The 13,379-nt window shown below is 44.5% G+C and overlaps 1 long non-coding RNA gene across 1 annotated transcript in view; it reads left to right on the top strand.

Moving 5' to 3' along the window:
• The first annotated feature begins 2,850 nt into the window (after nucleotides 1-2,850).
• The window catches only part of LOC307215802, a 204,670-nt gene continuing 194,141 nt past the window's right edge, over nucleotides 2,851-13,379 (top strand). The window contains exon 1 of the long non-coding RNA XR_013838613.1: nucleotides 2,851-2,931. This is a non-coding gene — a long non-coding RNA (uncharacterized lncRNA). The remainder of the gene's footprint in view (nucleotides 2,932-13,379) is intronic.

Genomic DNA, 13,379 nt, shown 5'->3' with positions numbered 1-13,379 from the left:
ACCAGAAATATTTTCTGTATTAGGACCAGCTAACGTTTCAATGCAGTATGTGAACTTTTGAGTTACAAAGAACTCTTCCTCAGGCTTTAAAAAAGGGGAGAGATAGAGGGTGTTTATGGTTAAGTGCATGGCCTTAAGCTCATCTGCAGTTTTTTCCTCTCTTCATGGAAATGAACTGTAAAGGCTGCACCTTGAGTAAAGGCTTTTGGGCTAGGCAGAGGCATGCTGGGACAGAGGCACAGATGAGACTATCACTTTGGAAAAAGAAAAGGAGAACAAGCTGTCTAACTGATACTTCCATAGGTGTTCATAAATCCTTACCCACCAAGCTAAGCATAGTTCACTGGGCATGTGTTTTGGCCTGGTATTATATTGGCAACACCCCTCTTTTCACACTGCTGGGTAGGCAGGTGGCCAAATGTATCAAGTACATACCCTCCAACATTTATCTGATGAAAATAGGGGCATCCCATTCCATAATGATCATTTTACTATTTATATCACACACATCTTACTGGGTTGCCCCAGCCACTCTGGGTAGCTTCCAACATACAAAAAACCATAATAAAACATTAGACATCTAAAGAACCTTCCCTATACAGTGGTACCTTGAGTTACAAATGCCTCAGGTTACAAACGCTTAAGGTTACAAACTCCGCTAACCTGGAAGAGTTACCTCGAGTTGAGAACTTTGCCCCAGGATGAGAATGGAAATCGTGTGCCAGTAGTGCAGCGGCAGCAAAGGCCCCATTAGTGAAAGGACACCTCTAGTTAAGAACAGTTTCAGGTTAAGAATGGACTTCTGGAACGAATTAAGTTCATAACTAGAGGTACCACTGTACAGGATTACCTTCAGACACCTCGCAGGTTGGATAACTCAATACCCTCCATCAGGATGCTGGACGAGATGGGCCCTTGGACTGACCCAGCAAGCTATTCTTACCTTCTTAGTTTCTTACCCCCCTCAGAGCTACAATTCCCAGCAGCCCTTGAAAAACTACAGTGCCCAATAAGCCATGTGTTCCCCAGCAACTGGTGTCTCTGGTCTTGCAGACTGCGTGTTGCCACCATGACTGGCAGCTGCTGACAGCACTCACAGGTGTAAACATGCAGACACTCTCCTCTGCAGGCTCCTCACACATTAAAAGCAACATCACTATGAAAACATTAAATACTTAAAAATATCACTTCCCTACATGTAATAAATTAGCATATCAGAGATTTTTTTATGTGTGAGGCATTCAAAGATATATACCCACAGTCCCAAATTATACCACCTCATTCTGCAAGACCTGTACAATGGATTGGCCTACATATTATTTTAAAATGCTTTTATTTGCCCTTAAAAATAAAAAAATAAAAGAATCTAGTAAAATTGCATTTAAATAGAACTATTAAAGTGTTCAAGGTTCTTCACATTCATTATTATCATCATTATTTTTCTGTAATCCTTACAAGGTAGTTTTGTTGGCTCTGTATTATTAAATGAGGGGTTGAGGTTGAGAGACAATGGCTTCACTAAATCTAGAGGGTTTTCAGGTGTAGTAAGATCTGATTGCTGTGCTCCTCTCCTGATATTTTACAGCAAAACAGTTTGCCAGCCCTGATAAACAAAAATGCTCAGAACGTGCATTTTCACAGGATCACTAAAATGTGACAAATAAAATTGTGTCTGCTACATACAAAGGTTTATTTATTCACTTCCTTGTTAAAAAAGGAAAGGAAAAGAAAGCAGCTTTGGGAGAAGCAAGAAGAAGCAGAGAGGAAGTGGTATTTAACTCTTGGAATGGGAAAGTCTGCAGTTCCTCCATGGTTTCCCCACCTCACAGATTTTCAAATGTGAGGAAAGCAGGGGGAGGGAGGTCTTTTGGAGCAGAGAAGAGGCAGTGGGGAATGGTTTTGCTACAACTTTCCCCCTCCCTGTTTCACACGGTCCCCACAGGAAGCTTTTTTGTGTGGGAAAAGACAGAGAACAAGTGCCACTGATTGTGAGTTTCACACATTACATGCGTACATGTAAAGCCTGGTTTAGCTTAGAGGCAAGGTTTGAGTTTACAAAATCGTAAACTGCATGGAAAGAAAGCATCAAACGCCACTTGTCACCTTCTCACATAACAGCAGGGCCAAATTCACCCACTTGCCAAGTTGATTGGCAGTTAGAAGGAAGTGCTTCTCTACACAAACAGGAGATGATGACTGCCATCTTTGTGTCCTGCTAGTAGAGATGGGAAAGAAATTTGATTCTGCTTGTATTTTAATAAGAAACTACCTCATTCACACTTCTTGAATCAAAACGTGAACTGAAACCCAGCTGTCCTTCAATATTTGCACTTCTCCAAATTTCGCAGTGCTATTCTCCAACCACTCTTTACAAAAATGTGTATGTTGGGGAAAAGGGTGAATATGAAGGCATATATTTATGAAAAAAGCATACAAAAATGCTGTATATTGTGGGATTATTTTGGCAGTAATGTGTACATTAGTCAAAACTGCATACAAAAATGTGTTCATTAGGAGAAATTAACACAAAAATGGTGATGAATTCTCTTGGGGATTTTTGCAGATTGTTGCGTAAATGTGGAGAAATAAACTCACATTTGCAAAAAAAAAAAAAAAAGAAGAAGAAGATACCAAGAGAACCTGAAGCTGGCACATTTGTCCAACCTGACATGCTCGGGACCCCTGGGAAGCTGACCTGACTAGCTGTGGCTGGAAACAGAATCCTGGACCACAACAATATTCCCCCACCTGTTGCCCTCCAGATACTCTGGAGTACAACTCTCATCAGCATCAATCAGCATGCCTGTGCTGGATATGGACCTGACAGGAATCACAGACAGAGGCCATTTTATGTGTGTCTCGTTGACTTATGACCACACACATGCTAATTGCCATGGACCTGGAAGTGGCCAGAAAAGGGGGCATAACGAGGTAGGGCATGGATGGGAGGGGCTTATGCATGCAGGGGAGCATGGGGGGGCAGGAATGCAACATCTGGCTAGGGATGACTAGACTAGATGGATCTTGGTAGAATCTACAAAGCTCTTCTTCTGTTCTTAAAGCATTCAAAGTCCCTGCATTTTATTGTGCGTTATTGCCAGGTTCCTAAATGCCAGTATAAACAGTTACTGGTACCCTGTATAGAGAAATAAACCAGTATATTTCACTCTGGTTAAGCTGAAAAAGTTAGATAGCTAAACACTGTTTATTTAATCTCCACACTGTGCTGAGTTAGAAATATGGGGATAATTATTGCATTCAAAAGTTAGCGCTCTCTGCTTCAAAAGAAACAAATGAAAGAACATATGGATTTCTTTAAAACTTCTCTTTGAAATAGTTTAACTTCACTGGGCTAATTTACAAGCAGCTTTAACATATGAAGAGTTCATTTCAGGACATAAGTTTTCCTGTGTGTGTGTGTTTTAAAATGTCTTCCTGTGTAAATCATGGGGGGGGGGGGGAGAGAGAATTAGGCTCTGGACTCTGATGCTGTTGTATTTTGGCATTCTGCCTCTTGACTGTTTTATTGTCTACTTTGGCTGGACTCAAAGTTCCAGTTAGAGTTGCCTGCCAAAAAGAAAGGGGGAAAATGTTAGGTCCTTTAAGGATACTGAAAAATAAAGCCAGTTTTTAAATCTGCCACGTCCTGTAGGCAAATAAAAACCAAATCTCTATGGAGCTCAGACGTTCCTTCCTGTTCTCCTTTTTGGATTCCAAGTAGGAATGAAACCGTTTTCCTTTGCATCAAGTAAAAGGGTTCAAGTGCCTCACAGCTCTCTTACCATGCATGCCGCCCCCTTCCCCTCATTCAGTCAAGTCAAGGTGCAGATTTACAGCCTCCAGTGGGAAAGTTATTCGTCACTTCAGGTTTTTGCACATTTTAAACAAGACAAACAATGTAAAATCTATATATCACTCTTGCACATCTGAGCTGCTCAGTGTGGTTTTGCTCTCAGGCTATTGCCATATAGGACGTTAAACCTATAAATGCTTCAGGGTTTTTAAGAATTATGAGTCCAATCCTACCAACAGTTAAGCACTTTGAAAGCCCACTGATTTCAACTGAAATTTCTCCTCACTGAAATCACTGGGGCTTAAAAACTGTCACCTTTGCTTCTTTGTTACCTTTGTTTGATTATGACCTTTCTTTTATTACACTTCTGTAAGGAAGGAGGTGAAATGAACAAAGTCCCAAAACATAGGGTCAGGGGTACTCAAGGGTACGCAGTACCAGCACCTCATTTGTTCAATACATATAATTTTCTTGGTTTACAAAAGTACACACCTTGTCTCTTTTTTCAGGTTGTAGTCCTTCTTACAAATCAGTTACATTTGCTGTGAGACATTAGTGTTGAGTACAGTATAAGGTTGGGGAAGTAGAGGGGGGAGGGGGAGGCTTATATTCTTTTGTATGGTGTCCGTGTGGGGTTTTGTGTCAGCGTCAACTGGGTAAGTTCTCTTTCTATTCGTTTATTACATTTCCTTGGTAGTGAGAGGTATTGGGGGCCAGGGTGTGGGTGGTTGTCTGTGGTTGTCTGCTGTGGGGTTTGCATTTACAAGTGGGGGGTGGGGGGCCTTGTTAGGTCAGGTAAGCCAGATTGATTCATATGCTGTTGATGGATTCTTGTCATTGTCTTGTTGGGCTGTGTGTGTGATAAAGGGGAGCCATACGCTTCTTCTATTTGTTCCCATGTCAGTTTCAATCTATTGGTTAGTTTTTCTAATAAGGCTGTTTCCCATACAATTTGATACCATTGGTTCGTGTTTACTCCTGACAGGTCTCTCCAGTGTCTGACTATGAGTTTTCTGGCTGCTGAGAGTAGGTGGTGAGTGAGTGGTGATTATGATCTTGGAAGATGTTCAGTAGGGCCAGTTCTGGGTGAGTTCTAATACCTGTTTAGTTATTTTGCATATCTCTTGTAGTACTGCTGTCCAGAAGAGTTGGATTTTGGGGCACTCCCACCACATGTGGAGGGATGTGCCTGTGGAGGTGCGGCCTCTCCTTGGTGAGGTTCCTGGGCATATCAGCGCCAGTGTCTGTGGTGTTAAGTACCACCTGTAGGTGAGCTTCAGAGTGAGTTCCCTTCTTTTGGCTGATATGGACTTAAAGGGAAGTTTAGACCACATTCTAGTCCATTTGGTGGGGTTAATTTCATAGCCAATGTCATGCTCCCATTGTTCTTCGATTGCGTCAAGGGGGGTTGTGGGATTCTGGAGCAGTATTTTGTACATTGTGGATGCCATCCCTTTGCCGTGTCCCTCTGCGGTCAGGAGAAGGTTTTCGAAGGTGGTCCAGGGCCTAGTGGCTGCTGATTTTACTGCTGGATTGTTTAAGAAGCGTATAGTTGACAATGTGTTAGCCAAGGTATTTGGGTGTCCCCTAGTTTGTCTTGTATTTCTTGTGCTGGTATGGATTTGTTGTTTTTGTAGAAGTCTTTTAGGCAGTGCAGGCCTTCGGCTTGCCAGGTCTTTATCTGGAGGTTTTGTGCTGTGTGTTGGAATAGTGGGTGTTAAGCCAGGGGGTTAGTGGGGATGGGGATAGTTTGCCTACTTTTCACTTCCTGTTCAGTGAACCTGTTCAGTATTGTGGGGATTTTCTTTAGTTTTTTTTGGAGAAATGGGTGTGCTGTGGTGGAGATGTTTTCAACGGTGCCTCTCTCCAAGACCCGTCCAAGACTCGTTTTCTAGAATATACGGGATTATGTGGTATACTTGGTTGCCGATGTAACATAATTCTATGTTGGGGATTCCCTATCCTCCTTCTGAGGAGGGGAGGTGCAGGTATTTAGGGCTTATTCTTGGCTCTTTGTGTGATAAAATAAACGAGTGTAGTTTTTTCTGCCACTTCTGGAGTTGGTTGGAGGAATCCAGATTGGGAGGATTTGGAATCAATAGGTTAGCTTTGAGAGAGTGATCATTTTGATCATGGCTATTTTGTCAGAGAAGGTGAAGTTGGCACTGTTCCATTTCCTCAAGTAACTGTTGATTTGTCGCCACAGGGGCTTGTAATTGTGGAGGTATAATTTGTTGAGGTTTCTGGTTATTTGAACCCCTAGGTACCTGAATTTGGTGTGGCAAAGTTTTATCTTTGTGATGTTGGTGAATTCCTTTTGGGTATGCGGGTGTGTGTGTGTGTTTAAGCACATAGCCTCAGTTTTTGCAAAGTTTACTTGCAGGCCCGACCCCATTGCGGATGTGTTGAGTTGCTGTGTTTATGGGGTCTGGCGTCGTGACCATCAGGTTGACCTGCGACCCTAGTTTATAGGTTTTACCTTTTATTTCCACACCCTTGATATCTGGGGCTGCTCAGAGTCGGATTGCAAGGGGTTCCAGGGCCAAGAGGAATAGGAAGGGAGACAGAGGGCATCCTTGTCTTGTGCCTCTTTGGATTGCTATGGTATTGGAGTCCATATTGTTAATTCTGCATTTTGCTTAGGTTTGGGAGTAAATTTGTAGGAAGTTGGGCCCAAATTTCATGTTAGTTAATACTGCTAATAGATATTTCAATTCTAAGCAATCAAAGGCTTTAAAGATGCCTAGGGACCTGATCGCAAGTGGGAATTTGGTCGTTTTGCTGTGTTCTATCAGATTCAGTAGTTTCCTCCTGGGGTCTGTTACGTTGCAACCAGGAACAAAGCCTGCCTGGTCTGGAGTGATAAGTTTGTGTAGGAAGATTTTTAGGCGATTAGCCAGGATTGATGTGACTATCTTGTAGTCTTGGTTTATAGAATCATAGAATCATAGAATCATAGAGTTGGAAGAGACCACAAGGGCCATCGAGTCCAACCCCCTGCCAAGCAGGAAACACCATCAGAGCACTCCTTACATATGGTTGTCAAGCCTCTGCTTAAAGACCTCCAAAGAAGGAGACTCCACCACACTCCTTGGCAGCAAATCCCACTGTCGAACAGCTCTTACTGTCAGGAAGTTCTTCCTAATGTTTAGGTGGAATCTTTTTTCTTGTAGTTTGGAACCATTGCTCCGTGTCCGCTTCTCTGGAGCAGCAGAAAACAACCTTTCTCCCTCCTCGATGTGACATCCTTTTATATATTTGAACATGGCTATCATATCACCCCTTAACCTCCTCTTCTCCAGGCTAAACATGCCCAGCTCCCTTAGCTGTTCCTCATAAGGCATCGTTTCCAGGCCTTTGACCATTTTGGTTGCCCTCCTCTGGACACGTTCCAGTTTGTCAGTGTCCTTCTTGAACTGTGGTGCCCAGAACTGGACACAGTACTCCAGGTGAGGTCTGACCAGAGGTGAATACAGTGGCACTATTACTTTCCTTGATCTAGATGCTATACTCCTATTGATGCAGCCCAGAATTGCATTGGCTTTTTTAGCTGCCGTGTCACACTGTTGGCTCATGTCAAGTTTGTGGTCAACCAAGACTCCTAGATCCTTTTCACATGTACTGCTCTCAAGCCAGGTGTCCCCCATCTTGTATTTGTGCCTCTCATTTTTTTTTGCCCAAGTGCAATACTTTACATTTCTCCCTGTTAAAATTATCAATGAGATTGGTTTGTATGATTCTATTTTGAGGCTATCTTTGAGTGCTTTGGGGATAGAGACTATTTTGGAAGAGGCCCAGGTTCTGGGGATGAGGGCCCCTTTTATGATGTTGTTAAATTGGTGGGTCATGTAAGGCATCAGGGGTTCTTTGATTTTCCCCCCCTATAATTCTGCTGTACAGCCATCCGGGCCTGGGGCTTTGTGTGGTTTCAGGTTTTTGAGTACAGTGGTGCCCCACAAGACGAATGCCTCGCAAGACGAAAAACCCGCTAGACGAAAGGGTTTTCCATTTTTCGAGGCGCTTCGCAAGACGAATTTCTCTATGAGTCTTGCGATTTTTTTCGCTCCCCCCCCCTTTTTCTAAGCCGCTAAGCCGCTAATAGCCGCTAAGCCACTAATAGGGTTGCTTTGCAAGACGAAAAAACCACAGGACGAAGAGACTCGTGGAACGGATTCTTTTCGTCTTGCGAGGCCCCACTGTACTGTCTCTATTGCCTCTGGGGTGAGAGGGCTCTCCGTGAATTCTTGTTCCTCTGCTGATAAGGTTGACATGGTCAGCCCTGCTAGGAGTCTTCTGATTTCCTGTTCAGGTTTAGTATCATTTAAAAAAAAAAATTGCCCACTTTTAATTTTTATTTTCTCATTAAAAAAATGCCTTCTCCTTATTACTATCATACATCTTATTTCTATCTTTTATTTTTTAGATTCCAACACCTAGGCAAGCTGGAGCTCAGCTGAGGGAGAGTCCTTTTTGTTCCCTCCCCCCTTCAACTCCGGAGGCCTTCAGGCCTTGAAGCTTCACTGGGCTGTCGGTGGGGTGCTCCCGGTCCCAGCGGAGTTGAGGCCAGTGGGAGGGGGGTAGAAGTCCGGCACCTCTTTTTGTTGTTGTTAAAAAGTGTGGCACGTAGTGTAACAACTTCATGGCAAGTACCAGCACCTATTTTTCTTTTTTAAAAAAGAAGCCCTGGTGAGTGGGGACACTGCTCTCCTGCCCTGTAGTTTCCCAAGATGGATATTCTGCTCCTGCATCCCAAAGCAGGGGACTTTGGGATTTTACCTTCCAGGTTTTCAGTGCAGCAGCCAGAAACCACAGCACCCTCCACCTTGCTGGTTCAAGAGGTCAATTGACCCATTGACCATCCCAATGAAGCTGCAACACTTTTGCAACAGCACAAAAAGAAAAGAAAAAAATGCATCCATTTCACTATGGAGAACTGGTCCTGCGACAAAGTTACAAGGTGACCAACAGAGATAGAACTTCATTGGATGTATGTCTCTCATACATCTTTCTCATTTAGTCATCACATTTATATCCTGTATTTTCCCCAAGGTGGTCAAAGCAGCCTATTTATTATTATTATTAAATTTATTATTATTGTTGAAGTTAAATCCTTCGAAGATAGAGGTCCTCTGGCTGGGGCGGGACGATATGGGACTGAGGGGGCAACTCCCATCTCTTGCGGGGGTGCAATTAGTGCTAGCACCGTCCGTTAAGAGTTTGGGTGTAATCTTCAATACCTCCCTTTCTATGGAGGTGCAGATTGCAGCTATAACAAAGGCGGCATTTTTTCATCTCCGCCAAGCTAAGCAGTTGGCCCCTTATCTCTCTCGCCCTGACCTAGCCACTGTGATCCACGCGACGGTCACCTCCAGACTGGATTATTGTAACTCGCTCTACGTGGGGCTGCCCTTGAGACTGACCCAGAAACTCCAGCGGGTGCAGAATGCCACGGCGAGACTCCTTATGGGGTCTTCGCTGCGAGATCACATTCATCCGGTACTATACCAGCTGCACTGGCTCCCGGTGGAGTACAGGATCAGGTTTAAGGTGCTGGTTTTAACCTTTAAAGCCCTATACGGCCTAGGACCCTCGTACCTACGGGACCGCCTCTCCTGGTATGCCCCACAGAGAAACCTACGGTCTGCAAATAATAACATCCTCAAGGTCCCAGGCCTCAGAGAGGTTAGGCTGGCCTCAACTAGAGCCAGGGCTTTCTCGGCTGTGGCTCCAATCTGGTGGAACGCTCTGTCACAAGAGACTAGGGCCCTGCGGGACCTGACATCTTTCCGCAGGGCCTGCAAGACAGAGTTGTTCCACCAGGCCTTTGGTCGGGGCGCAGCCTGACTCCCTCCTCTGGCAACCTGCACAGAATTGTGCTTAATCGGTTGCCATTAATTTGATTTTAATTAATTTTTATAATGAAATATTTTTAGAATGTCTGATTATTTGATTGTTTGATTATTTTATTATTCTTAGCCGCCCTGAGCCCGGCTTCGGCTGGGGAGGGCGGGATATAAATAAAAATTATTATTATTATTATTATTATTATTATTATTATTATTATGTGAGGTGGGGGAGCTGCTGGATGCTATCCTTACAATAGCCCTGAGTGGTCCAGGGGAACTTTGTGGCTGAGTGCACATTAGGTCTCCCTGATCTGTCACACCACATTGGCTCTTGTATATTAAAATGACAAATGCTGAATAATATTCAGCTAGAACTGAAACAAATATCGTTGCCACAAAATTATCTTCAACATTCTCCTCTTTGAAAATCATGGATAGTAAATCCAATAAGTATAAAAAATATTCTTATACACCTTAGAATATATATATTATTGTATATGTTATAAATACTAACATAGTCCTAGGCTACCTGTCTTGAACTGGCAGAATTTTGGGGAGGAACCGGATTTCGCTGAGAGGTGCAGCTGGGACTGGGTCACATGGGAGCAGGCTAGGGATGGGGAAGGAGAGGTTGGTGTAGACAATACTCACAGGGTGACAGAGGATGATGAGGGCGCAGGGGGCAGTGCACAGAAAGCTGAGCAGCGGGACCCAGAGCCAGAGAGGCCCCCGTCCCCATGAACATGACAGGTCCTAAGACATAGGGAACAGTGGGCAGAGCACTCCAGGATGCAGAGTCAGGCCAGGGCCTGCAGCCCGGTTCACTAGCTGGCCAGGTGGGGAAGGAGGCATAGACTCCTCAGCTGGGGCAAGCTGGAGCAGGCGAGGGTCACATGCTCATCAAGCCCAGATGCTGCAGTCAGCAGACACAGTATCAGAAGGCAGCAGAGCTGAGGGGCTGTGGCTGCTCAACTGCTGACATTGAGGGATCTTGTCTGGGATTCGCCTTGGGCCTTCACAGGTTTCTACTTTGAGATTGCCTGCTGAGCTACTTACTGCTTACTTGGACTGACTCTGGACTGCATTTCCTGACTTGGCTTGTATGGACTGGCATCTGGGACTTGGAACTTCGTCTTGGCACTCTGTCTGCCAGGTAGGCCAGGGGATCAGGACACTACCTCACCTTTGAGCTTCAATGGTTCTCATTAAACCCATAGAAGGTGCTATGAGAGGGAACTGATAAGGGATGATGGATTTCCTGGTCGTCTTGTGCATTTGTAAATAAATCATGGGTGACAAAAATGTCATAAGTCTTCCCAAAGTCAAACTCTGGCAAGTGCAGCCTGCAGAACTTCTCAGTGCTTGGGGAATGGGGAGCCTGTAGCAATATATTTACTTTCACATGTTATGCCATTGTTCCCCAATCTGGTGCCCTCCAGATGTTTTGGACTAAAGTGCCAACTGTTCTATCCTAACCATTGACTATGCTGGCCAGAACTGATGGAAATGGTAGTTCAAAACATCTGAAGGGTGGCCGCTTGGAGAAGGCTGCTTTAGGCACAGAAGGAGAACATTCTGTTAGACACAACAGTGGTCCAAGGGACAGCTCAGCATCCTGGCGACTGCCCTCCCCTCCAAGTTGTAGGTCAACCTGTGTGGAGTGAGATATTGGGCAGGGGTTGCAATCTGGAATTAAGAGGGTCAGGATTTCTGCTGGCAGAAATTTCTTCCACTTTGATCATGCCATGTAAGTTCTGCATAGATACTTTGCTCAGAATTCATGCTGGTTCTTGAGACGTTGATCCGTTAACATGCTGAGGCTTCCCTCTCAGCCTTGTGGTTCTCCTTCTGTGATTTCAGCCAGCAATTGGAAAGAAGTCTTCAGTGCCTTCTTAAACTTCCTGCGACATTCCCCTTTGCTCCTCCGGGCTAATTTGGCGATTAGGAGGGGATTTAGGCTGGGAGTCCTCCCGGCTTGGACTGCATGCCCTGACAGTGCTCCTTCCTTTAGGAGGCTACTGCTCAGTCTTCTGTTTCTTCCCTCAGAGTTTAACGTATATATCAAATTTTCCTGGCAGGAACAATGGCTTTAAAGGGAGTGGGGAGCTTAACTTTGTGTTCTCTAGAAGCCTGCATGCTCTTATTAGAAATAAAATTGTTAGTCTTTCAGGTAGAACAGAGGGAAGACCAGTAGGGTCCCATTTCAGGAGCAATATCCATAATAATGAGAAATGTTATGAGAAAAGTTTACTTACACAGTAGGGTTTTTTTTTCTGGGAAAAATTTTGTCCAAGCAAATTTCAGTCACCATGGTGACTGCAGGGGAAAGGGACTGTTTTTTAAAGGAAAAAAAGAAATAAGAAAATTCTACTTACAGTTAGTGGCTGAATGGTATGGAAGATATACAGTGCTCTGTGATTATGTATGGTGAAGCAGCCCACCATATGTAGCAGATGTTAATATTAAATTATTTATAGGTACTTCTACATGTTCAGCAGAAAGGACGCGGGTGTCCTGTGTGTCTGGGCAAAGAAGTGAAAAAGCCGACACGTGTGCAAAACAGTTCATAGCTAAGGCCTTCTCCATGCCACCACTTTGTGCTACATCATACAAGGTAAATTTCAACAAGCCTAACCCACTCCTGGTATCAGCCTGGCTGGGGGCGGCGGGGGGGGTGTCAGGTGCATAATGGGAGCAACTCAGTCCTTTTTTTTCTAAAAAAATGTTTAGGGGTACTCTCATTGTGACTCAAGAAAATCACTGGGAAAGGAAAGGAAGCCACGATCGGAGGTGGTAACAACGAAACTGATCAATCACTGTGCTAGATTCCAGCTCCTACTTCACACATTAAATGCTTGCTTCCATCTGTGACTCAGGAAACACCATGAGAGGAAATGAGGCCGCCATTGGGGGTAGCAGCGGAACTGACGATTCACCGTGCTAGAGAAGAAACTAACAATTTTAAAATTTTAGTTTCTTCTCCCGTTAGATTCACAAAATGTTTATGGGTATGCGCCCCCCTACGTTCCCCCAGAAAAAAAGCACTGGAGCAACATCACCTTTCCAACAATGGTCCGTGTAGTTAAAGCTATGGTTTTCCCAGTAGTGATGTATGGAAGTGAAAGCTGGACCATAAAGTTTGATCGCCAAAGAATTGATGCTTTTGAATTAAGGTGCTGGAGGAGACTGCAAGAAGATCAATCCTATCTATTCTTAAGGAAATCAGCCCTGAGTGCTTGCTGGAAGGACAGATCCTGAAGTTGAGGCTCCAGTACTTTGGCTACCTCATGAGAAGAGAAGACTCCCTGGAAAAGACCCTGATGTTGGGAAAGATGGAGGGCACAAAGAGAAGGGGACGACAGAGGACGAGATGGTTGGACAGTGTTCTTGAAGCTACCAGCATGAGTTTGACCAAACTGCGGGAGGCAGTGGAAGACAGAAGTGCCTGGCGTGCTCTGGTCCAGGGGGTCACGAAGAGTCGGACATGACTAAACGACTAAACAACAACAACAACACACCCACAAAGCAGCACCCAGCAAACGGAGCCGTCCTGCTCTTTGCAGTGTGGTCACAAGGGGGAAATGAGATGGAGTGCCGCCTTCCTCTGCCTTCCTCCTGACTGTGTGTGTAACTTGCATCTTATGCTTATTTTACAAGGGCTCTGTGGAATATTCATTGCAGTCAAACCAACAAATCATGTTTTGGCAGATAGGCACATGAAGGGGCTGAGGCTCGTAGGG

This window comes from Podarcis cretensis (assembly GCF_951804945.1).
Source record: "Podarcis cretensis genome assembly, chromosome: 5".
NCBI classification, from domain to species: domain Eukaryota; kingdom Metazoa; phylum Chordata; class Lepidosauria; order Squamata; family Lacertidae; genus Podarcis; species Podarcis cretensis.
This window is presented reverse-complemented; position numbering and strand designations above follow the sequence as displayed.